The sequence below is a fragment of the Bubalus bubalis genome, chromosome 10, assembly GCF_019923935.1.
Source record: "Bubalus bubalis isolate 160015118507 breed Murrah chromosome 10, NDDB_SH_1, whole genome shotgun sequence".
NCBI classification, from domain to species: Eukaryota; Metazoa; Chordata; class Mammalia; order Artiodactyla; family Bovidae; genus Bubalus; species Bubalus bubalis.
This window is the reverse complement of record NC_059166.1, coordinates 38476087-38501816: the sequence shown is the minus strand read 5'-3', so window position 1 is coordinate 38501816 and position 25730 is coordinate 38476087.

Below are 25730 nucleotides of genomic sequence, written 5' to 3'. Positions count from 1 at the left end.
TTATATTCCATTCCATTAGAAATGAACAAAACAAGTGAGAGGTAAATGCAGGCCCATTATCTGTTTTTAAGACCGAAGGTATTCCCATAACAGGGAAGGTGAGTAAAAGTGTGGAAATGGCGTGTTTGCTGGATTCTGAAAAGACAGGCATTGCCTATATAAAACCTGAAAATGTACCAACTGAGACAAAAAGCAAAGAAAACTTTCCCAAGGAGCAATGAATGAAGTCAGATCGCCAAAGGGAGTTAGGCTGTTGCCCATGAGGATTAACTCTTGAAACTGTGGTACGTTAAGTGCAGAGGAGCACAGACGTCATAGGATTTAATGATGTGTCTCGCTTCAGTGAGGGGAATATGATATTTAGAGTGCAATCTTTTAGCATTGGTGTGAAGATTAGCATGTTTGTCCATAGCAGACATAAAGACAGGAGTCATGAACCTATCAACAGCATCATTTCTTGCTCCAGGGAGCCAGGTAAACCTGAATGAGCACGTATATGTGCAATGAAGAAAGGTTCCGTACGTGATCGAATTAAGGTTTGAGTCTTTGAAAAGAGAATATATAATTCTTCATCTAGGTTGTATAAAAAGGTGGTAACAAAATCGGGGAAAAGGGAAGCAAGGTATTTGGAATCAGTATACACATTGAAGGATAATGGTTGAAGAGACAAAAGAGCATATAAAGCATATAATTCAATTCTTTGTATTGAAGAATAGGTAGTAGGTAATTTCTCTTTGATATCAGGGCCGATGATCCCAGCTATGCCTTTCTTGTTGCCATCAATGAAATAGGTAGGTGCATTTGAAATAGGCTTGGAGGCAATGATATTTGTTACTGTAAATTTAGTAAATTGTAGGAAGTTCCACAATTCTCCTTTTGGCAAATGGAATGAGATAACGTTCTGAAAATCATTTAATGCTATTTGCAGGGTCATTTTATATTGTAAGGCAATTTGTAATTCCTTTTTTGTCAAGGGAACATGTACTGCATATGGATCAAATCCAGTTAAGGTCTGTACATGGCTCCATCTTGATACAATTAGTTGCCCTATTTTCTCAATGTATGATATGATTTTTTTTTTGATTGTTTAGTGTGCAGATATACCCATTCTATTGGGCTGCTTTGAGCTATAGTTGCAGTAGGTGAATGTTTGGTGGGAAATATATATAAATAAACTGGTTGGGTATGGTCCAGCCGAGTTGAGAAGGATTGCTGAATGCGTTTTTCAACAATTTTTAATTCTTCTTTCGTTTCTTTTGTTAGCTGTCTAGGACTATTAGGGTCAGGAGGCCCCTCTAAAATTTTAAATAAATTTTGTAATGCATAGGTGGGAAGGCCAATAGATGGCCGAAGCCAATTAATATCTCCTATCAATTTTTGAAAATCATTTAACGTGCATAGAGAATGCACAGAGATTTGAGTTTTTTGAGGTTTTATCTTAGACTCTTTCATAACATGTCCCAAGTAATTAAAGGGTGCTTTCAACTGAATTTTATCTGGTGCAACAAGTAGGCCATGATTTTGAATAGTGGTAGTGACTTCGTCATATAACTGTTGTAAACAAAGTTCAGATTCCATGGAGAGGAGTATATCATCCATATAATGAATTATGAAAGCAGTAGGATATTTATCTCTAATGGATTGTAATAAAACAGATATGAGATATTGGCAAATGGTAGGAGAGTTCATCATTCCCTGAGGTAAAACCTCCATTGAAATCTTTTAACAGGAGCCATGTGATTTATAGAAGGAACTGAAAAAGCAAAACGTTTTCTATCTTTAGGATGCAAAGGTACAGTAAAAAAGCAGTCTTGTAAATCAATAATAATTACAGATTAGCCTTTAAGTACCATAGAAGTGGAGGGCAATCCAGGTTGTAATGGCCCCGTAGGAATCATAGTATTATTAACATTTCTTAAATCTATTAACATTTGCCATTTTCCTGATTTCTTTTTTATTACAAAAACGGGAGAATTCCATGGGGAAAACAAAGGCTCTATATGATTTTTCTGTAATTGCTCATTTACTAATTGTGTGAGAGCTGCCAACTTTTCTTTAGCCAGGGGCCATTGAGGTGCCCATACTGGGGCATCAGATTCCCAATCTAGAGGCAGCGGTGTTACCTTAAGGGCCCCCACTAAAAAGGCTCATTTAGAGAGATCATGGCTTTCGTTTGTTCAAGAAAATCTCTTCCCCACAGATCAACAGGGATACTGGTAATATATGGTTTGATGTAAGCTACAATTTGATCAGGACCATAAGCCTGTAAATAGGGTGCATTGACAAAAGTTTGTGTAGCATCAGCTTTGCCCACCCCTAACAGTCTGGAAGAAGCCACAGTCTTACCCCATCAAGGGGCCATTCTTCAGTTCTAATAATGGAAATTTTGGCTCCTGTATCCAACATACCTGTGAAATTTTTTCCCCGTATCTTTAGCGTAAGCATAGGCTTTTGATGTTCCTTTAATAAGGTAGATAGTGCGGCGGTAAGATTGGTGCTACCAAAACCCCCCTGCCTAATTTTATCAGATGCCCTCATTGGTTTGACATACGGCAAAAGTAATAATTGTGCAAAGCGTTCCCCTTTTTGTAGATATACATTCTTAATTTTACAACATTAACCATGACATGTATCTCTCCTTCATAATCTTCATCCATAACTCCAGTCAACACTACTAAACCTTTCATTGTACATCTGCTATGTCCCAAAATTAGTCTAATTGTCCCGGGTGGGATTGGACCATAATATCCAGTGGGGATTTTATGAGTATTGTATAATTCTATTAATTCCATATCATAAGGACTAGGTATATCAATGCAAGCACTCTTAGATGTAGCTGCTTGCAGTGTCATAATGTTAGGTCCTCCTTTTGCAGTGGGGCTAGAGGATAGCCCCTTTATTAGTTTCCCTGTTGTTTTTGTTGTGCCTCTGGTGTCAATGCATTTCCATCCTTATCGAATTTGGAATGACATTCATTCAACCAATGGAATCCCCTCCTACATTTTGGGCAAACTCCTGGGGGCCTTTTTTAATTAGAAGTATTATTATTTTTAGCTGTCTGCATTGGCATGCAGCATTGTTTTTTCATATGGCCGGCCTTCCCACAGTTAAAACATTTAGCATTGGCAGCCTTTTGCACATTAAAAGTTTCTAGTGCTGCTAATTTTGCTCTATGGGGCATAGATCCGATATCTCTACAAGCTTTCAGGTACTCCATAAGAGAACCAGTTTCTCGAATTGGTCTAAGCACGCATCGACATTTCTCATTAGCATTTTCAAAGGCAAGTTGCTTTAAAATAATATTTTGTAAAGTTTCATCTCTGATAGATTTCTCAACGGCATCCTTTAATTTCCCTATAAATTGGGCATATTCCTCCTCATGTCCCTGTGTAATCTTGACAAATGAACCATCAGAGTTAACACTATCAACCTTCGCCCATGCTCTGAAAGAAATTTCTTTAATGAAATGCAACATCTGAGGGGTAATATTAGCTAATTGCGCAGTCGTATCGGCCATGGCTCCCGTTCCAATAAGTATATCATGAGTTAAATTGGCAGGGTTACCACAAGATTGTTGGTCAATCATCATTTGTCAGGCCTCATCACCAACCCACATTTGCCACTGAAGTAATTGTTGAGGATTTAGAACCATCTTTGCTACTTGAAAAAAATCATATGGCATCCAATGATCAGCCCATCCTCTGAGGAATTCTACACAGTAAGGAGAAGTAGGTCCATACAATGTGCATGCTTTCTTAAAGCTAGACAACATACCAAAATCTAGACTAGCCCAAGCATTCTGGCCTTGAGCAGGTTGATCAAACTGTATTGGGAAAGCGAAAGCGCAAGCAGGCATCTCCTGAGGAGGAGTGCAATGATTAGTACAAGCTAAGTTAGCAACTGCTGTTACAGGTGGAGCAGAAGGAAAAACCTCAGACTTGGGCTGTCCATTGAATGAAATGACCTCCGCTCTAAGTGGTTTCGGTTTTGACACATCCTGTATACATATGTCTCCAAGCTGTTTTTCCAAGGATTGTGTCTGATTGAGCATAACATTCTTATATTTCAAAGCACCTTGCATATCTTGTTCCTTAAGCTCATATTCATGTAAAGATCAAACAGTCTGTACTTCCAAATCAACATTATGCCCTTCAGTTTGTTCTATGACAGCCCGTATGAGTGACCATGTAACCCACCATTGAGGGGGAATACAGACTCCTTGCCAATATGCTCACAAAACATTATTCTTAACCCTTTTCCATATGTCTAGATCGAGCGTCGCCTCCTCTGGGAACCACGGATTATGTTCCAGTAAAATATGATAGCAGTCATTCAATTGATCTCTTGAAACATTAACACCATTTTGTCTCAAAAAGTGACGCATTATAGAAATGAAAGGAATCTTACTGCTATGTTGTCCCATCCTGCTTACCTCTTTCTGCAGGGCTCGCTGCTTTGTTCAATCTTCCTATCAAGTCCTTGTTTGAGGCGCCACCTGTGGGAGATATCTCTCCGGGACTTGGAAACGGTGAACCTGAAAGAACAACATTTGAACAGTCTCTGCAAGGACTGACAAGTTTATTTCTGCAGTTGAGCCTTTTTATAGGAGCGAGGAACAAAGAGCTTAGAGCATATGGCCAGCAGAACACGTACGAGGCTAAGACATAATCAGTAAAAGATACTTCAAGGAACAGCGCATTCTTAATGACCCATGTGTTTATCCATGACCCATGTTCTCAAGCAATGTCTTTAATGTTTAATCACTAAATTTTGGTGCTGAGCATAGCCAAAGGTAGGAAATGTTTTTCAGCTTTCAGTACACAATGCCTGGATATTTCTGGCCCTTTGCCATTTCCCTGAGGACCTTCTCCTTCAAGGCTATTTTGCACTGTGCCTCCCAACAATCAAGAGGCTTTTTAGTTCCTCTCCACTTTCTGCCATAAGGGTGGTGTCATCTGCATGTCTGAAGTTTTCTTTAGATATTTAATGCCATTTCTCCTGGCAATCTTGATTCCAGCTTGTGCTTCTTCCAGTCCAGCGTTTCTCATGATGTACTCTGCATATAAGTTAAATAAGCAGGGTGACAATATGCAGTCTTGATGTACTCCTTTTCCTATTTGGAACCAGTCTATTTTCCATGTCCAATTCTAACTGTTGCTTCCTGACCTGCATATAGATTTCTCAAGAGGCAGGTCAGGTGGTCTGGTATTCCCATCTCTTTCAGAATTTTCCACAGTTTATTGTAACCCACACATTCAAAGGATTTGGCATAGTTAATAAAGCAGAAGTAGATATTTTTCTGGAACTCTCTTGCTTTTTCAATGATTGGGGACACAATCTAGTGGTCCCATATTTGCAATATAAGAGTCCCAGAAAGGGAAGAGAGATAGAAAGGGGCAGAAAAATTATTTGAAGAAATAATGACTGAAAACTTTTTTAACCTGGGGAAGAAAACAGACACCCAAATCTAGGAAGCCTAGAGAGTTCCAAATAAAATGAATGTAGGACCCACGCCAAGACACATTTTGATTACATTGTCAAAAGTTTAAACAAGAAGAGACTCTTCAAAGCAACAGATAAAAACAGCTTGCTATGTAGTAGGGAACCCCCAAAGGACTGTCAGCAGATTTGTCAGCATGAGCTTGTTGGCCGGAAGGAGTGGCACAATGTATTTAAAGAGCTGAGAGGTGGGTTGTAGAGGATCCTGCTGTGATTTATGTCGGAGAGGGTTTTGCCTATGTTCTCCTCTAGTAGTTTTATAGTTTCTGGTCTTTCGTTTAGATCTTTAATCCATTTTGAGTTTATTTTGGTGCATGGTATTAGAAAGTTTTCTGCTGCTGCTACTGCCAAGTCGCTTCAGTTGTGTCCGACTCTGTGTAACCCCAGAGACGGCAGCCCACCAGGCTCCACCGTCCTTGGGATTCTCCAGGCAAGAACACTGGGGTGGGTTGCCATTTCCTTCTCCAACGCAGAAAGCAAAAAGTAAAAGGGAAATTGCTGTCAGGTCTGACTCTTCGCGACCCCATGGACTGCAGCCCACCAGGTCCCTCTGTCCATGGGATTTTCCAGGCAAGATTGCTGGAGTGGGGTGCCATTGCCTTCTCTGAGAAAGTGTTCTAGTTTCATTATTTTACAAGTGGTTGACCAGTTGTCCCAGCACAACTTGTTAAAGAGATTGTCTTTTCTCCATTATATATTCTTGCCCTCATTGTCCAATATAAGGTGTCCATAGGTGAGTGCGTGGATTTATCTCTGGGCTTTCTGTTTTGTTCCATTGATCTATATTTCTGTCTTTGTGCCAGTACCATACTGTCTTGATGACTGTGGCTTTGTAGTAGAGCCTGAAGTCAGGCAGGTTGATTCCTCCAGTTCCATTCTTCTTTCTCAAGATTGCTTTGGCTATTCGAGGTTTTTTGTATTTCCATACAAATTGTGAAATTATTTGTTCTAGTCTGTGAAAAATACCATTGATAGCTTGATAGGGATTGCAGTGAATCGATAGATTACTTTGGATAGTATACTCTTTTTCACTATATTGATTCTTCTGATCCATGAACATGGTATATTTCTCCATCTATTAGTGTCCTCTTTGATTTCTTTCACCAGTGTTTTATAGTTTTCTATATATAGGTCTTTTGTTTCTTTAGGTAGATATATTCCTAAGTATTTTATTCTTTTCGTTGCAATGGTAAATGGAATTGTTTCCTTAATTTCTCTTTCTATTTTTTCATTATTAATGTATAGGAATGCAAGGGATTTCTGTGTGTTGATTTTATATCCTGCAACTTTACTATATTCATTGATTAGCTCTAGTAATTTTCTGGTGGAGTCTTTAGGGTTTTCTATGTAGAGGATCATGTCATCTGCAAACAGTGAGAGTTTTACTTCTTCTTTTCCAATTTGGATTCCTTTTATTTCTTTTTCTGCTCTGATTGCTGGGGCCAAAACTTCCAAAACTATGTTGAATAGTAGTGGTGAGAGTGGGCACCCTTGTCTTGTTCCTGACTTTAGGGGAAATGCTTTCAATTTTTCACCATGGAGGATAATGTTTGCTGTGGGTGTGTCATATAGCTTTTATTATATCGAGGTATGTTCCTTCTATTCCTGCTTTCTGGAAAGTTTTTATCATAAATGGATGTTGAATTTTGTCAAAGGCTTTCTCTGTATCTATTGAGATAATCATATGGCTTTTATTTTTCAATTCATTATTGTGATGTATTACATTGATTTGTGGATGCTGAAGAATACTTGCATCCCTGGGATAAAGCCCACTTGATCATGGTGTATGATCTTTTTAATGTGTTGCTGGATTCTGATTGCTAGAATTTTGTTAAAGATTTTTGCATTTATGTTCATCAGTGATATTGGCCTGTAGTTTTCTTTTATTGTGGCATCATTGTCAGGCTTTGGTATTAGGGTGATGGTGGCCTCATAGAATGATTCTGGAAGTTTACCGTCCTCTGCAATTTTCTGGAAGAGTTTGAGTAGGATAGGTGTTAGCTCTTCTCTAAATTTTTGGTAGAATTCAACTGTGAAGCCGTCTGGACCTGGGCTTTTGTTTGCTGGAAGATTTCCGATTACAGTTTCAATTTTCGTGCTTGTGATGGATCTGTTAAGGTTTTCTATTTTTTCCTGGTTCAGTTTTGGAAAGTTGTACTTTTCTAAGAATTTGTCCATTTCTTCCACGTTGTCCATTTTATTGGCATATAATTGCTGATAGTAGTCTCTTATGATCCTTTGTATTTCTGTGTTGTCTGTTGTGATCTCTCCATTTTCATTTCTAATTTTATTGATTTGATTTTTCTCCTTTTGTTTCTTGATGAGTCTGGCTAATGGTTTGTCAATTTTATTTATCCTTTCAAAGAACCAGCTTTTGGCTTTGTTGATTTTTGCTATGGTCTCTTTTGTTTCTTTTCCATTTATTTCTGCCCTAATTTTTAAGATTTCTTTACTTCTACTAACCCTGGGGTTCTTCATTTCTTCCTTTTCTAGTTAACTTAGGTGTAGAGTTAGGTTATTTATTTGACTTTTTTTTCTTGTTTCTTGAGGTATACCTGTATTGCTATGAACTTTCCCCTTAGCACTGCTTTTACAGAAGGATCCTCTATGACCCATCTCCCAGAATATTGGAAATAAAAGCAAAAATAAACAAATGGGACCAAATTAAAATTAAAAGCTTCTGCATAACAAAGAAAACTATAAGCAAGGTGAAAAGACAGCCTTCAGAATGGGAGAAAATAATAGCAAAGGAAGCAACTGACAAACAACTAATCTCAAAAATATACAAGCAACTCCTGCAGCTCAATTCCAAAACAATAAACGACCCAATCAAAAATGGGCCAAAGAAGTAAATAGACATTTCTCCAAAGAAGACATACGGATGGCTAACAAACACATGAAAAAATGCTCAACAGCATTCATTATCAGAGAAATGCAAATCAAAACCACAATGAGGTACCATTTCACGCCAGTCAGAATGGCTGCAATCCAAAAGTCTACAAGTAATAAATGCTGGAGAGGGTGTGGAGTAAAGGGAACCCTCTTACACTGTTGGTGGGAATGCAAACTAGTACAACCAGTATGGAGAAGAGTGTGGAGATTGCTTAGAAAACTGGAAATAGAGCTGCCTTATGACCCAGCAATCCCACTGCTGGGCATACACACTGAGGAAACCAGAATTGATAGAGACACGTGTACCCCAATGTTCATCACAGCCCTGTTTATAATAGCCAGGACATGGAAGCAACCTAGATGTCCATTAGCAGATGAATGGATAAGAAAGCTGTGGTACATATACACAATGGAGTATTACTCAGCCACTAAAAAGAAATTTGAATTAGTTCTAATGAGGTGGATGAAACTGGAGCCGATTATACAGAGTGAAGTAAGCCAGAAAGAAAAATACCAATACAGTATACTAACACATATATATGGAATTTAGAAAGATGGTAACAATAACCCTGTATGCGAGACAGCAAAAGAGACACAGATGTATAGAACAGTCTTTTGGATTCTGTGGGAGAGGGAGAGGGGAGGATGATTTGGGAGAATGGCATTGAAACGTGTAATATCATATAAGAAACGAATCACCAGTCCAGGTTCCATGCAGGATACAGGATGCTTGGGGCTGGTGCACTGGGATGACCCAGCGGGATGGTACAGGGAGGGTGGTGGGAGGGGGATTCAGGATGGGGAGCACGTATACACCTGTGGCAGATTCATGTTGATGTATGGCAAAACCGATACAATATTGTAAATTAATCAGCCTCCAATTAAAATAAATACATTTAAATTAAATAAATAAATAAATAAATAAAGAGCTGAAAGGAAAAAAGTGCCAAACAAGAATACTCTACCTGGCAAAGCTGTTGGTCAAAACTGAAGGGAGTAAAAAAGCAAAAGCTGAAGTCCAACATCATAAGGCAGCCTTACAAGAAATATTAAAGGGATATTTTAAAGCTGAAAAAAAGGATGCAAATATATAAAAATATGTCCCACAGATAAAGGTAACATGCAGTTAAATTCAGAATCAGTTCAGTTCAGTTCAGTTCAGTCGCTCAGTCATGTCCGACTCTGTGACCGCATGAATTTCGGCATGCCAGGCCTCCCTGCCCATCACCAACACCCGGAGTTCACTCAAATTCAGAATAATTGAATGTTATAGTGGTTAATCATTTATAAATCCTGTATGAAGCCTAAAAGAAACTACAATTATTTGTTAATGGATACACAAGACAAGGGGCTTCCCAGGTGGCACTAATGGTAGAGAATCCACCTGCTAATGTAGGAGACATAAGAAACATAGATTCAATCCTCGCTTAGGAAAGATTCCCTGGAGTAGGACATGGCAACACACTCCAGTATTCTTGCCTGGAGAATCCCCATGGACAGAGGAGCCTGGAATTCTACAGGCCATAGGATTGCAAAAAGTCAGACATGACTGAAGCAATTTAGCATGCATGCATGCACACAAGACAAGAGATGTCAATTATGACATAGAAAACATAAAACTTAGGGGGTAGAGTGTGAGAGTAAAAATGTAGAACTTTAGAATGTCTTCAAACTTAAGTTGTAGACTTAAGGTAGACTGTTATAACATATTTTATGTAAATCTCACTGTAACCTCAAAGCAAAAATTTATAGTAGATACAAAAAAGGTAAAGAGAAAGTCATCTAAGCATACCATTACAGAAAAATCATCAAATCACAGAGAAGGAGAGCAAGAGAAGAAAGGCACAAAGGAATTATAAAACAACCAGAAATCAATTAAGAAAATGGCACTAAGTCCATATCTATTAATGATTAGTTTAACTGCCAACAGACTAAATTCTCCAATCAAAAAACATAGAGTGGCTGAATGTATAAAAAATAAGATCCGGCTGTATGCTGCCAACAAGAGACTCATTTCAGATTTAAGCATACTCAGACAGAAAGTGAAGAGTTGTAAAAAAATATCCAATGCAAATGGAAACCAAAAGAAAGCTCAGGTAGCTATACTTATACCAGCAAAATAGACTGTAAAACAATCATGGCAATAAGAAACAAAAAAGATGATTGCATTATAAGAATAAACGGTCGATTTCACAGGAAGATGCAACATTTGTAAATATTTGTTTACCCAACATCATAGTACCTGAATACATAAAACACAGTAACAAAATTTAAGGGAGAAATAAATTGAAAAAAGTAATACTAGAAAACTTCAATACACAACTTTTATTAATGGATAGATCATTTTGGCAGATGTTTCCCTACATCTAGGATTGAAGAGTATTTTGGAGACTATTAGAGTTTGCAAACCACTGATCCAATAATGGATCAAGGCTTTTTTTAAATTTAAATATAAATATTTAAAATATAAAATTATTTGTGAAAATATAATAATGATAAATTTCATGAGAGTGTTTATGATTTAAATTTAAATTTCTGAGACTCTCCTAAAAAGTATAATGTAAGATATGGTGGGACCACATTTCTGCACGTCACCAGACTCCTGAAGTTGATTAGCAACAGCCTCTTCTTGAAATAGTGTTTATAGCTACCATCACTAGTAATTTTGTTTTTTCTTTTACTTTATTATTCTCCTTCTTTGTCTCCACCCTAGATTTATCTTAAGGGGAAATTTCGGGGGGCCCAATTTCCCTCCATTTGTTTTCACATGGTTGGGTCTGCAAACACCTGTCCCCAGTAAACTGCATCCTGAGGACTCAAGCAGCAATCCTTGAGTGCACAGCTGTATCTTCTCCTCCATCCCCAACTCCCATGTGTGACTTTGCCTCTCCCACTACTAATTTGCTATATTTATCTGATCTCAAACATTTATGTTACCTTCCTGGGTCTATGGACATTAGATTTTGCAGCCTCTGGTACAAGTAATGACTCAGTTCAGTTCAGTCGCTCAGTCGTGTCTGACTCTGAGACCCTGAGAATAGCAGCACACCAGGCCTCCCCATCCATCACCAACTCCCGGAGTTCACTCAAACTCATGTTCATCAAGTCGGTGATGCCATCCAGCCATCTCATCCTCTGTCGTCCCCTTTTCCTCCTGCCCCCAATCCCTCCCAGCATCAGGGTCTTTTCCAATGAGTCAACTCTTTGTATGAGGTGGCCAAAGTATTGGAGTTTCACCTTTAGCATCGGTCCTTCCAATGAACACCCAGGACTGATCTCCTTTAGGATGGACTGGTTGGACCTCCTTGCAGTCCAAGGAACTCTCAAGAGTCTTCTCCAACACCACAGTTCAAAAGCACCAATTCTTCGGCATTAATGACTAGTGTTATATATATATATATGTATATTAACCCTAAAAAAATGTGTACTGGTAATGGTGCAGAATCAATAGATCACTTTTTTGGTCCCTGCCAAAAATCAAAACCAGGGTCTGCTCTGGTGGCTCAGAGTTTAAAGTGTCTGCCTGCTATGCAGGAGACCTGGGTTCGATCCATGGGTCCGGAAGAACCCCTGGAGAAGGAAATGGCAACCCATTCCACTATTCTTGCCTGGAGAATCCCCTAGAGAGAGGAGCCAGGTGGGCTACAGTCCACAGGGTCGCAAAGTGTTGGACACGACTGAGTGATTTCACTTTCACTTTCTTTCTAAAATCAAAACCAGTTGAGACAAGCAAAGGAATGGGTGAATGGAGGTGGAACCTCAGCTTTTTTTTAAATTGGAGGATAATTGCTTTACAGTATTGTGTTGGTTTCTGCTGTTCAACATGAATCAGCTCTAAGTATACATATATCCCCTCCCTCTTGAGGCCCCCTCCCATCCCCTACCCCAGAACCTCAGCTTCAATACTGAAAGACAGTTGAAGAATATGATTTAGGTATGCAGCAACAACGTTCTCCCCACTTTGTTGTTGTTGTTCAGTCCCTAAGTCACATCCAACTCTTTGTGACCCCATGGACTGCAGAACACCAGGCTCCCCTGTCCTCAAACAGCATTTCCCAGAGTTTGCTCAAATTCATGTCCATTGAGTTGGTGTGCTATTAGCCGTCTCATCCTCTGCCAACCCCTTCTCCTTTTGCCTCTAATCTTTTCCAGCACCAGGGTCTTTTCCAGTGAGTCAGCTCTTTGCATTAAATGGTCAAAGTATTGGAGCTTCAGCTTCATTATCAGTCCTTCCAATGTCTATTCTAGTTTGGTTTCCTATTGACTGGTTTGAATTCCTTGCAGTCCAAGGGACTCTCAAAAGGTTTTTCCAGCATCACTATTTGAAAGCATCGATTCTTTGGCACTCACTCTTCTTTATGGTCCAACTCTCACACTGTACATGACTACTGGAAAAACCATAGTTTCAACTGTACAGCTTTGTAATATGCTGTCTAGGTTTGTCATAGCATACCCCCATTTTAGATCTGGGAAAGGGCCCCCAAGGGAGAGTTTTCAGAACAGGTCAGGATCCTAATATCAATTCCTGACTAGTCTAGATAGAAAAAAAGAGAAAAAGAGCTATTCTTGGGCCTTAGGACTTTCATAGATTAATTCTAATGAGCTGAAAAGCATGAAAGGAATGCTGTCACCCATCAGTCAGGTAACCTGTTATATCTCCATGGAAAAGAGTAAAGAACATTCATGAAAATAGCTCTTCATGGAAATGAAAGGTTATCCTTTCATCCCCAAGGAGGCTAGGAATAAAGAGAAGGAACCAAGTATTCTGGATACTTCCAAACTGTTACCTCTTGTACATTAACAGATCTAACCTAAAATATTTCTTCTTTTCAAAAACTGTTTTTAAAACTCTAATTATTTTCTCTCTACTTATATTGCACCTTATCTGCTGTACATTTCACTGATATTTAATATATTCAAATTTTATAAGTCTAAGTGGCACATCAAATAAAAATAAGTCTTCTTCATCATCTTTCTTCACTTATGTCTTTTGGTCTTTTACCCAATTCAAAAAAAAATTGGTCATTGGCACATATTTACAGAATTTAAAAAACAATTTAAACAGTTCAAATAAATGAATAAATAAAACCCATGTTGTTTGTATGAATAAAATCATACTCACTGTTCTGCAATGAGTATATTTATACTCTATACTAGAAAGAGTATACTTTATACTCTATACTATACTACTACTACTACTAAGTCGCTTCAGTCGTGTCTGACTCTGTGAGACCCCAGAGACGGCAGCCCACCAGCCTCCCCCGTCCCTAGGATTCTCCAGGCAAGAACACTGGAGTGGGTTGCCATTTCCTTCTCCAATGCATGAAAATGAAAAGTGAAAGTGAAGTCGCTCAGTCGTGTCTGACTCTTAGCGACCCCGTGGACTGCAGCCTACCAGGCCCCTCCGTCCATGGGATTTTCCAGGCAAGAGTACTGGAGTGGGGTGCCATTGCCTTCTCCGACTCTATAGTGTACTCTATACTTTTTACTAGAAAATCTTCATGGAACTTTTTCTGTATCAGGACATATTGATCCAAATGATTTTTTTAAAATTATATGTAGTGTTAATGAATACACTATAAACTGTGAGCATTATTTTATGTTATAAGCTAGTAAAAATAATATAAAGACAGAATTTTATGTATATATTTCTTGCCATAATTTGTTATTTTAATAACAATAAATAGGTAGAAAGGAAACATATTCAAACTGATGGGTCATATATTGCCAAATGGTATTAAAATTTTTTCAGGAGTTTACATTTTTGTTATAAATGAATTGAGGTTCCTGTTTTCTCCAATTTACTCTTGTATAGCAATTTCTAAAATTGGTGTGAAATGTAGAAAGTGTTGCTTCACTCTAATATGAATTTACAATTCTTTGAATGTGTCTATGTGCTTTTCCCAGTTTTCTGGTTAGTTGCTTATATTTCTTGTTGACTTTTGTATGAAGATTTGGTCAATTAATTTTAAATTTAAAAACTTGAAGTGTGTAATTATCATGTAATGGACATATATATTTGTATCCAAAATACATAGTGAGTGAAGTGAAGTTGCTCAGTCATGTCTGACTCTTTGTGACCCCATGGACTGTAGCCCACAAGGCTCCTCTGTCTATGGGATTTTCCAGGCAAGAGTACCAGAGTGGGCTGCCATTTCCTTCTCCAGGATCTTCCCAACCCAGGGATGAAACCTGGGTCTCCTGCATTGCAGACAGACACTTTACCATCTGAGCCACCAGGGAAGTATTTTAGCAAAGAGTATACATTTAAATTCACATGTAATTATTTTATATCTTTTCCAAGTTCACTATCTTTGAGTATATGGAAAATTTTAATGAAGACTCAGGTTGCAATGATGCTAGTTCTGGAGCTTCCTGAAACAATTCTTGCTATCTTTAATTCAGCATTTCTGAAGATGATTAATAAATCAAAGTGAAAGATTCTAACTGGTTGAGCAACAATAATTTCAAAATTTAACACTATTAAAATCATATAGTTTTCTCATTTCTGGTGTTTTTGACTTAGGCTCATTTGTTAGGACTTTGTCCATGCATTCCTATCCTGAAATTCAAATCACTGCTATGATTATTTTGCTCAATTAATAATTCTTGACTTTTGAATTCATTAGCACTTTAAATGTTTAGGATCTAAAGAAGATTATATTAAGCTATCATAAATCACTGAGAATTAGACAATAAACTTGTATGGCTCTTCTGCTGTCCTATTTTATGAAACACATATCCGATTGCATGAAATTTAAAGCAATATGTCTTGTGGATTTATGATCAAAGTCCAGAACATTTTAAACTGAAATCCTGACGAACTTTCAAACTTCATAAAACTGAACTGAGAAATAAAACATATCATTAGTTTGTTTGGGATTTGTGTGTGTGTGTTTTCACTAATGACAAGTTTACAGCAATTAGGTAATTTTCCCTTCCTTTGGTCCACACTTGATAATAAAGGCTTAAGGTTCAAACTTTTTCAGTTTGTTCTCTTAGAAGAGAGAATACACTTGTTAGGATGTGGTGACATTTAGAGCATGAAGCTTTCATATAAAAGTTTTCCAAGACTTCCTTGGTGGCTCAGTGGAATGGATTTTGCCTGCCAATGCAGGGGACATGGATTTCATTCCTGGTCTGGGAAGACTTCACATTATCTGGAGCTACTGAGTCCATGTGCTACAACTACTGAACCTGTGCTCTAGAGCCCTCAAGTCATAACGACTGAAACCTGCATGCTCTAGGGCCCGTGAGCCACATCTAAAGAGTCCCTGTGCTGCAACAACTGAAGCCTGCATGTCCTAGAGCCAGCAAGTTGAAATCACTGAGCCCTCAAGCTGCAACTACTGAGGCCCAGGCACCTAGAGCCTGTGCTCTGCAATAAGAGAAGCTACAGCATTGAGAGGTCCATGCATCACAACTAGAGAAAGCCCTCTTGCAGCAACGAAGACCCAGTGCAGCCAAAAATATATAAATAAAGCAGTGCATACCTGTCAAAAAAAACCAAACTTATAAAAGTATATTTTAAAAAGTCAAAAACATGTCCCTTAAAAAAAAGTTTTCCAGTTATAGATACAGAGTAAAGAAACAAGGTAGTTCAGTTTTAAGGGTGCTCCAAGAAGCTTGGGTTCTTTATGTCTCAGTGCAGAAAGAATTTGACAAGAGACAAAGTGATAGATAAAGAGATATTTATTAGAATAGAACACTTATGAAGCCTGTGAACATGTGGGCCAGAGGGTGCTGTTCTCCAAGAACTTAGTGGGCTACAGTTTTATAATCAGAACAAAAGTGGGGAGGAGGAGAAGACCACCTTCTTCCTCTTTCTTGAATAAACATCAGCAGTTTCTCCTCCACATCTTGTGGGGGAGTTTTCTTGTCCCTATGTGGTCAGGTCAGGACTGTTATGGTGCAGTGGAAATGAGCAAAAATGTGGTTATGAGGCAAGATGGGTCCCAGGCTGAAGAGTTTCTCCCCGTGTGGACAGAAATTCCTTAAGAGCAGAAACTCCATAAAAGCATAATGATGGAGGAGGCTGGGCCCTGCCCAGAGAAGAAATAAAAGTCCACATATTCCTCATTCTCAAAGCCAAGGAGACCTTCCCAACTACACATGTGCAGAAAGGCTCCTTGGAGATCCAAAAGGAAAGGGGTGTTATCATACAGTAAGTGATGTCAACAGGTTTCTTCACTAAAATCTATTTTGGCCAAGAGATGAGCATGCACACATGAGATATCCTGAGATAAACCAGATTCGGACTTAGAATCAAACCAGCAAGGTCATTGGTCAAAGGAAACCTGGAAGAAATGCCCCCAAAAGTGATTCAAACTACCACAAGGGCATGACTCTCTCTCTGAGTCTGCCTGTGTATCTTTTCACATGTACCATACTCTTTTTTTCCTCCTAATAAATACTTCACTTGTTTCACTGCTTTCTGTCATTGTGGGAATTCTTTTTCTGCAAAGCTGAAGAGCCAGGGCCTCATCACTGACCACTAGTCTAGTGGCTAGGATTCAGCATTTTCCCTGTCATGATCCGACCTCAATCTCTTGCTGGAAACTGAAGCCCCACTTCAAGCTACTGCAGGCCGAGGCCACCAAGAACAGTAACATATGCTAAAAATGGTAAATCATCTCAGGTTTTAGTATAATGTCACCTTTTTCTTATATTTTTGTTTTTAGTGCACATAAAGGGGCATGTCCTAGGAATCATTAACTTACAAAGCTCACTGGGCAGGAGATGGGTCTCATGCCACCATAGTTTTCTTGTTTTGGGGCATGTCTCACGCAGCTATTGTATGGTTTTGTTGCTAAGCAAGCCTGCTTGGCTTTGGCTAAGCAAAGCTACTGTCTTGAGTGATCATTAATTTACAGGAGTCTCTCATACATTTTTTTTTTTTTTGCTGGATTCCCTAGTATGATTAACTATTAAATTATTTACTTTGTTCCTTTGTGTGTGCATGCATGATATGTCACTCGAGTCCTGTCCGACTCTTTGTGACCCCACGGTAGATTTGCAACCCCAAGTTCACCACACTTCCAAAGCAGGAAGCCTGGTGCTAGATTGTTATTGCTCAGTCGATCTGAAAATACAATGAACATGCACTATGAAGACATAATTTCTACAGGCTTTGATATAATTTATTTGGTGTGAAAAGAATGGATAGGGTACTCCTAATATTAGATTGCTTATGTGAGTGCTAATGAGATATGATGTCATGGAGTAGTCTATTCATATTAATATTATCATCATCATAATAAAACTTTTATACTAGAACCTTATTCCTTGGAACATAATGTTCAATGTATAAAAAATACTACATTAAATACTATTCAAAATGTACCTGACTATTCTCAAAGAGTATTAGTTAAAACACTGAAAAACTAAACCCCTAACTTGGTAAAATTTATCCCATTTCTTCATTGTTTCTGGACAAGATGAATAACAGCATTATAACAAAAATTGACCTGATCCTTGGATTTTGGCAGAGAGCTGACATTGTCTCATGATATTCCCATAATGCAGGAATCAACTGCAGCAAGGAACAGTATTTCAGATAGATAATAGTTAAGATCTGTATAAAGGAAGAGCCATTATTACTATTAACATATAAGTAAACCCACAGGTACAGAAACACGGTAAAACTTTTATCAGAAATTTCCCCTTGGCCTTGTATGCAACTAGAATATGTTTCTCTTTAAAACCTCTCATAAAGCAAAATGTATTTATATTGTAGATTTACTATTTCATATCATAGATGACAATTGCAGAATTTTTAAGTACTAATTAAATTCTAAAGCACAATAAGTGAAAAAAGTTGGTAACACTTGTAGAATGCTATACTTTTATGAGTTTGTATTCTAAATTTGAAGACCTGATATAACTTGAAAATATTTTAATAGATATGTAGAGTTCTTTTCTTGTTAGTAAAGTTTTATTTGATAGTGTATTACAAACTCTTACTTCTGTCCTATGTATTTAAAGCTAGTTTTGAAGTTACTGATTTTCTCTGACTAATATTTTCATAATTAGATAAATTAACTACTAATTTTAAAAATACCTTTTTAAACTATCATGTCAAAACATTCACAATATTTAGGTCAAAGAGTTTTTTTGGTAAAAGCAGTAGCTCTCATTTCTTCCTTTGTTTCTAAAATTCACATTCTAGACTGAATTGATTCTTTGAGGAAAAGTCATCCATTTCAGGCTTGACTGTTACATGAAACTCACCAGCCCACAAACTGTCCACAGAAATGCACAGATGATCCCCAGATTCATGGCAACAGTTTATCCTTTGGGTGGGATCAGCTAATTTTCCTAAAAGAGAAAGAATCAAGGGTTGGGTTTACTCGGCTCATTTTAAACTGTAGATATGCTAGATACATTGCTGTTGTTGCTGCTGTTCAGTCCTAAGTTGTGTCTGACTACAACCTTATGGACTGTAGGCCTTGGGCTCCTCTGTCCATGGGATTTCCCAGGCAAGAATACTGGAATGGGTTGTCATTTCCTTCCAGGGGATCTTCTCCACCCAGGGATCAAACCTGTGTCCCCTGCATTGGCAAGTGGATTCTTTACCACTGAGCCACCAGGGAAATCCATACCCAATGCATCAGGTTAACAGAACTGTACAAAATATTCTTTTAAAGAATTGTGTCAGCCTTCCCATCACTGTTGTAAAAAAGTTAACAAACAGACACGTATTAAGTTGAAAGTTGAAGGAGGAGTACTCACCTTACAATGATAGCAGAGCCCAACAGAAAGAAGAAAAATGTTTCCTTTTGCACAAGCACTCGGCCAGTGAAAAGCCATGAACTCGGTTTACTATAGCCCTCACAACTTTCTTTTTCTTCTATTAAGGTGTGTTCCTTCCCTTGCCACGTGGGCACTTGCATGTGGCTCACCATGGTTGTTGCTGTTGCTGTTCAGTCACTAAGTCGTATCTGACTCTTTGAGACCTCATGGACTGCAGCATGCCAGACCTCCCTGTTGCTTACCATCTCTCAGTTTGCCCAAGTTCATGTCCATTGAATCGGTGATGCCATCCAACCATCTCATCCTCTGTTGCCTTCTTCTCCTTTTGCCTTCATTCTTTCTCAGCATCAGGGTCTTTTCCAATGAGTTGGCTGTTCGCATCAAGTGGCCAAAATATTGAAGCTTCATCTTCAGCCTCAGTCCTTCCAAAGACTATTCAGAGTTGATTTACTCTAGGATTGACTGGTTTGATCTCCCTGGTTTGGTCATTGTGGTTGCAGACTCTGAACTGCAATTCTCTGCTGATCCTGAACAAGCCCGTATTCCCTAGAGAAATACCTGTAAGTCCATTTACTTGTTTATCTGGTCAACATTTTGGTGGTCCATGTGGGGACCAGAGAAGATCCTCAAAGGCCCCCAATATTGTGAGCAAACAGATGTGGTACCCACAATTGACCCCATTATCACTGCTTTCTCACTGACCCTAGCATTTGAAGGTACATCTTTCTCCTGGATCTGAGCTCATATCCCCTTTGTGTCTAATGCTCTCCAGACTTTATCTGGGATCTACTTTAAGTGGTCTTTCTGGTTAAGTCCTTTTTCTGTGTGCAGGCACTTGTTTGGAACTTCAGTCTGATTTTCAGATTAGACCACTCCAACTGAAGCTGACTAAAGGGGACAGAGGTTGCCTTACTGAAAGTGTATTGATTTTTCTTTTTCTTTTTCTTTTTTTTTTTAGCATTTGACTTATTTCTTTGGAAGTTGTTGTTTTCTAGAAATTGTCTGAAAAAGATTTGGCCTGGTTTCTCTGGGACCAAAGTATTTTTTTTTATTTTTTATTTTTTTTAGCATTGGCTGGTATTAGGCTTGCAAGCTGCTTGAATTGAGCGATAAGCTGTTGAAGTTGTTTGAAAATTGTTCTCTTGATCCTGGAGAGACAGTAGCAAGTGCTCTTAAAGCTGGATCTTACTTCCCTGCCCAGGAATTGAACCTAAGTAGCCTGGAGGAAAATTAGGAATCCTAGCTGCCAAACCACCAGGGACTAGAGACTAGGAGCAAAGGTACCCTGGCTCCTGCCCTCATTTGAAAGCAAGAATGGTCAGTTCAGTTCAGTTTGCGACCCCATGGACTGCGGCATGCCAGGCCTCCCTGTCCATCACCAACTCCTGAAGTTTACTCAAACTCATGTCCATTGAGTCGGTGATGCCATCCAACCATCTCATCCTCTGTTGTCCACTTCTCCTTCAGCCCTCAATCCTTGCCAGCATCAGGGTCTTTTCAAATGAGTCAGCTCTTCATATCAGGTGTCCAGAGGATTGGAGTTTCAGCTTCAACATCAGTTCTTCCAATGAATTTTCAGGACTGATGTCCTTTAGGATGGACTTGTTGGATGTCCTTGCAGTCCAAAGAACTCTAAAGAGTCATCTCCAACACCACAGTTCAAAAGTATCAATTCTTTGGCGCTCAGTTTTCTTTGTAGTCCAACTCTCACATCCATACATGACTACTGGAAAAACCATACCCTTGACTATACAGACCTTCGTATAGTAATAGTAATATTCCACTGTAGCTTAATTAGAATTTTTCTAAGTACTAACATTTTTAACACCTTTGCATGTTGGCATATCTTCTTGGTGAAGAATTTTTTTTTTAGTCTTTTGCCCATTTAAAAAACTGCATTATTTGTTGAAATTTGAGAGTTCTTTATATGGCTCAGATGGTGAAGAATCTGCCTGCAATGCAGGAGACCCAGGTTCGATCCCTGAATCAGGGAGATCCCCTGGAGAAGGGAATGGCTACCTGCTCCAGTACTCTTACCTGGAGAATTCCATGGACAGAGGAGCATGGTGGGCTACAGACCATGGGGTCGCAAAGAGTTGGACACTACAACTTAATGACTAACACTTTCACTTTCCCTATATAGTCTATATAGAATCCTTTGTCAGATATATGATTTGGAAATATGTTCTCCTTTTCTGTTCATCCTCCTAAAGATGTCTTTCAGAGGACAAAACCTTTTAATGTTGATGAAGTCCAATTTATTAATTTTTTCTTGTAACAATCATTACTATTTGCATCATATCTAAGAACACATTGACTAACGTGTTGTTCTCAAAAAGTTTGATAAATTTATGTTTTACATTTAAGCCTATGATCCATTTTGGATTCATTTTCATGTTAGATATGACATGTAAACCTTTAAACCATTAAAAATGCCACTATGTGAAAATAAAAACAAATATGTTAGATACATTAAGTAGGAGAAAGGATCATAAGATTATGCAAGATTTACAAAGAAATGTTGAACAGGAACTACAACATTTTATTTCCTTAGGAATAATGAATCTTAGAATTTGGGGTACATGTAATTTTCCATTACCCCCTCACTGAGTGTAACTAAAAACCCTAGAAACTAGATGTAAAACAAGCATAAAATGACTCTGAAAGGTAAGGAGAAGGCAGAACTGCTAAGAATCTCAGGGTCCAAGGAATAACAGGATGGTAAGTTCTCTGGGTTTCCTTTCTGTTGCATGCAGAAGCAGACTTAGAATTTCAAGGGGGCAAAAACAGGTATAAACTTTATTATTAGACACATCACACAACACATAGGAGAGCAAGCAGAGAAACAGTTTATTTAGACAGAAGTAAAATGGAAATACACACTTGGAGAGAGAGAGGATGTGGGAGTCTTCCCTAATGAAGAAGAGCTCAGTAAAGAGGAAGTTAAATCATTTATATAAGGGCAGTTTCTCTGGGTCTTCATTCTCCGCTTGACGATTACATTGCTTCTTTCCCACATCTGATCTGATCTGATACATGTGTGCATGTTTTTGCCAAGATGGATTCCAGCACAGAGGCTGTGGGAGGTTTGACAACACCTACTATGGGATGACATCCCTTCCCTTTTTGACCCCTGAGGAGCCTTCCTGCGCATGTGCAGTCAGGGAGGTTTTCTTGACCTCAGGAGTAAAAGCTGTGTTCATCCTACCTAATTATTCCAGCAGAGCTCATCTTCTGCCTTTAACTTTGTTCTTGGTGTGAAACAAAGCTCCAATTTACTCCACTTGACAAGGTCCAGCTGCTCAGTGCTGGGGCCCAACTACCTCCTACCTCACTTTGACTCTGAAGAAAATTTTAAAGAAATAGGATCACTGTCACCTAAGTGTTTTGGGAGTGCCCCACCCAGCCACCACCCTAGGAGTCCAGCGAATTTTTTATTTAAAACCAGTGGTCCTTCCTCTTGCACATTTATAACCAAATGGATCAACCTGCTGCTGCTGCTGCTGCTAAGTCGCTTCAGTCGTTCCGACTCTGTGTGACCCCATAGATGGCAGCCCACCAGGCTCCCCCATCCCTGGGATTCTCCAGGCAAGAACACTGGAGTAGGTTGCCATTTCCTTATCCAATGCATGAAAGTGAAAACTGAAAGTGAAGTCGCTCAGTCGTGTCCAACTCTTAGCGACCCCATGGACTGCAGCCTACCAGGCTCCTCCACCCATGGGATTTTCCAGGCAAGAGTACTGGAGTGGGTTGCCATTGCCTTACCAGTGGCTATTATGGGGAAGTTTTGAAATCTCCAAACAATTTCCTTAAAACCAAATTGGACTATGCTAAGTTGCTTCAGTCATGTCTGACTCTGTGCGACCCCATAGATGGCAGCCCACCCACCAGGCTCCCCTGTCCCTGGGATTCTCCAGGCAAGATTACTGGAGTGGGTTGCCATTTCCTTCTCCAATGCATGAAGGTGAAAAGTGAAAGTGAAGTCGCTCTGTTGTGCTGGACTCTTAGCAACCTCATGGACTGCAGCCTACCAGGCTCCTCTGTCCCTGGGATTCTCCAGGCAAGAGTACTGGAGTGGGGTGCCATTGCCTTAGCCTAAACATTTCCAAAAATGAGTGAAATGCTTACTTCAGTTGGTATCCTGAGGCCTCCCAATATTATTGAGTTTAATATTATCTCTCTGCAAATTAAGATTTTAACATTAACTGAGATAAAGAATTGTACCATAGTTTGAGCATTCTTTGGCATTTCCTTTCTTTGGGATTGGAATGGAAATTCACCTCTTCCAGTCCTATGCACACTGCTAAGTTTTCTAAATTTGCTGGCATACTGAGTGCAGCCCTTTCACAGAATCATCTTTTAGGATTTGAGATAGCTCAACTGGAATGCCATCACCTCCACTAGCTCTGTTTGTAGTGATGCTTCCTAAGGCCCACTTGACTTCACATTCCAGGATGTCTGGCTCTAGGTGAGTGATCACCATCGTGATTATCTGGGTCATGAAGATCTTTTTTGTACAGTTCTTCTGTGTATTCTTGCCACCTCTTCTTACTATCTTCTGCATCTCTTAGGTCCATACCGTTTCTGTCCTTTATTGAGCTCATCTTTGCATGATATGTTCCCTTGGTATCTCTAATTTTCTTGAAGAGATCGCTAGTCTTTCCCATTCTATAGTTTTCCTCTATTTCTTTACACTGATCATTGAGAAAGGCTTTCCTACCTCTCCTTGCTATTCTTTGGAACTCTGCATTCAAATGGGTATATCTTTACTTTTTCCTTTGCTTTTCAGTTTTCTTCTTTTCACAGGTATTTGTAAGGCCTCCTCAGTCAGCCATTTTGCTTTTTTGCATTTCTTTTTCTTGGCTATGGTTTTGATCCCTATCTCCTGTACAATGTCATGAACTTTCCTCCATAGTTCATCAGGCACTCTGTCTATCAGATCTAGGCCCTTAAATCTATTTCTCACTTCCACTGTACAATTGAACTCATCTCACACGCTAGTAAAGTAATGCTCAAAATTCTCCAAGCCAGGCTTCAGCAATACGTGAACCATGAACTTCCAGATGTTCAAGCTGGTTTTAGAAAAGGCAGAGGAACCAGAGATCAAATTGCCAACCTATGCTGGATCATGAAAAAAGCAAAGGAGTTCCAAAAAAAACATCTATTTCTGCTTTATTGATGATGTCAAAGCCTTTGACTGTGTGGATTACAATAAACTGTAGGGAATTCTGAAAGAGATGGGAATACCAGACTACCTGACCTGCCTCTTGAGAAACCTATATGCAGGTCAGGAAGCAACAGTTAGAACTGGACATGGAAAATAGACTGGTTCCAAATAGGAAAAGGAGTACATCAAGGCTGTATACTGTCACCCTGCTTATTCAACTTATATACAGAGTACCTCATGAGAAATACTGGGCTGGAGGAAGCACACGCTGGAATCAAGATTTCCAAGAGAATTATCAATAACCTCAGATATGCAGATGACACCACCCTTATGGCAGAAAGTGAAGAGGAACTAAAAAACCTCTTGATGACAATGGCAGAGGAGAGTGAAAATGTTGGCTTAAAACTCAACATTCAGAAAGCTAAGATCATGGTATCCAATCCCATCACTTCATGGCAAATAGATGAGAAACAGTGGCTGACTTTATTTTTTTGGACTTCAAAATCACTGCAGATAGTTACTGCAGCCTTGAAATTAAAAGACTCTTACTCCTTGGAAGAAAAGTTATAACCAACCTAGACAGCATATTAAAAAGCAGAGACATAACTTTGCCAACAAAGGTCTGTCTAGTCAAGGCTATGGTTTTTCCAATAGATATGCATGGATGTGAGAATTGGACTATAAAGAAAGCTGAGCACCAAAGAATTGATGCTTTTGAACTGTGGTGTTGGAGAAGACTCTTGAGAGTCCCTTGGACTGCAAGGAGATCCAACCAGTCCATCCTAAAGGAGATCAGTCCTGGGTGTTCATTGGAAGGACTGATGTTGAAGCTGAAACTCCAATAGTTTGGCCACCTGATGAGAAAAGCTGACACATTTGAAAAGACCCTGATGCTAGGATAGATTGAGGGCAGGAGGAGAAGGGGACGACCGAGGATGAGATGGTTGGATGGCATCACCGACTCAATGGACGTGAGTTTGGGTAAACTCCAGGAGTTGGTGATGGATAGGGAGGCCTGGCGTGCTGCGGTCCATGGGGCTGCAAAGAGTTGGACCCGACTAAACTGAACTGAGATAAACAACTTAAAAAAGATAAAATGTCACCCAGAGCCTCGAGCTCTTCTCCCTTGGTTCCTCCTTCAGCTCCACCTTGTCTTTTTCCCTAGCTCCTCCTGGCCAGACTTCAGTTATGATGCCATGATCCTCCTCCCTTCTACACCAGCCTCACCCTCTCTGTACCCTTAATTCGCCCATGCTAACTCTCTCACTCAACTTCCCCCTTTCTCTGAAACTCTCTCCATTTCTCTTTTCCTTTGAACTTGTCAGGGTCTGTTCCTTTAAAATTAATCCTTCTGATGATTCAGAAAACAAATCCTTAATTTCTTATATTCCCTGGACTAAATTTGAACTGCACATCTTTG